At 34.3% G+C, this 1,797-nt stretch overlaps 1 pseudogene; it reads left to right on the top strand.

The window, feature by feature from the left end:
• LOC105820203 overlaps positions 1-1,386 on the top strand; it is a 2,854-nt pseudogene extending 1,468 nt beyond the window's left edge.
• The last annotated feature ends 411 nt before the right edge of the window (positions 1,387-1,797 follow it).

The following is a 1,797-nucleotide window of genomic DNA, read 5'->3' on the forward strand; positions in this document are numbered from 1 at the left end:
ATTATACTTGCTTTTCATCTAGGCCTACTTTCTTCCAGAATTTAAAAATATGACTTATGAATATGTACAATTTGTCAACTATTATCAACTTCAGCTTCTCTGCCTAACAAAGAAAATCAAAGATTACATTGGTCCAAAATGATGCACATTCTAAAAATAATGTTTGATTTTGCTATGGAATGTATTTCTGCTTTTTTGCACTGCCATCATTACTTTAAATGTATGAACATTTATTCACAGCCTTTGAAATGATGAAGCCCCCTGGCCCTCCATCTTCCTTTAGCTATAGGCTGTCATTCAGATTAATTGTAAACAGAATTGGTAATGATATTATCAGAGATTTTATTTCCTTGTAGGCACTGATAATTCCTCTGTGGTCATCTTTTTTAAGGCTATTCAAGACATAAACGCTTAATCACATTGGCACTTTAATCTTATATAAGGCATTTTAAGATTTGAAATAACTGAAGTTACATTAGAGATGAACTTAACAGCTAATTCATTTTCTGAAATAATATTAAAGTAGACCATATCATTTATGTGCTATGTATTTGTCTTACCTTGTTCTAGGATCACACCTGAAAAAATAATTTTCAAATTGTAAATATTTAATTTTTTAAGCAAGCAAGCCTTGAGTTAAATCACAAAAATGCAAAAACAACAACGTGAACTAAAAAAAATATTTTTAAAAACAAAACAGAAAAAACCCTGACGTTTAATATGGTACCAATACAGTCACATCAATACTGGACACAAGCAGTCCTGACACCACCACAGAAAGTGAATGAGTGAAGATTGAAATACAGGATATAAAAGACAAACTTTACATCACTGATTAGAGAGTTGTGGTGGGGAGGCTCACATATTGAAAACCTCTCTGCTACCAAGTCAAAATGCCTAAAATTTTCACATCAAGTTATTTCTTTTGGTTAAGACATTATGCCACCCATAGTCCATTGTGTACTTTATCGCTTCTGGAAGATAATAGCTATCAGTATGCCAACTTTGATGAATTTACTACATGGTTGCCCAATTATTTAATAACTTTGTGTGATAATCATTATTTAAATAGTTGGATTTTCCTATTCTCCTGCACGATATAACGTAAGCTCCATTTCATAATAATAGTAGACACAAACACGGAGAAATTCCTGGAAATGTAATTACTTCTTTTAGATATAGAACTTCTGACACAAAAACCTCATTTTTTCTCCACTGATGAAGGGTGAAGTGGGATGTGCTACTAGAAGGAAACTTCGAGCTCTTTTTTAAAAATCTCTTTTTCTTATTCTCTCTTTCTCTCCCTTTAGTCTGGACCTGGAGAACCAATGTTTGGGCCATAAGCCATGTGGAATGTATGTGGCCCTAGAATGTGACTCAGTATAATTAGCTACACACATGCAACATTATAAAATAAATGGAGGTGAAATAACTGTCCCATTGCGTCCAATCTAAGGGGTGAAACATACTAGGTGACCACGGTCGATATCTTTGGGATGGTTGTGGTACAATGGGCTGCATGTCCTCAAGTAGTTAAACATGAATTCCAGGAAATGGGAAGAATTAACCTGTGGCATCTGAATGTTTACTGAGAATATACCTATATGTTTTCCTCTCTATTTCTATTTTTCTTTTTCACTATCCCACTCTCTCTCCCTCTCTCTCTCTCTCTCTCTCTCTCTGTCTCTCAGTCTATCTAAAATGAGTTTAGATTTGCTTTTCAGGAATACAGCAAGCATGATGTGACTCTATATTGGTCCAAATGTCAGTCAGCCGTGTTTTTCACATGATCATTCC

Source organism: Propithecus coquereli, unplaced genomic scaffold (genome assembly GCF_000956105.1).
Source record: "Propithecus coquereli isolate 6110/MARCELLA unplaced genomic scaffold, Pcoq_1.0 Scaffold514, whole genome shotgun sequence".
NCBI classification, from domain to species: domain Eukaryota; kingdom Metazoa; phylum Chordata; class Mammalia; order Primates; family Indriidae; genus Propithecus; species Propithecus coquereli.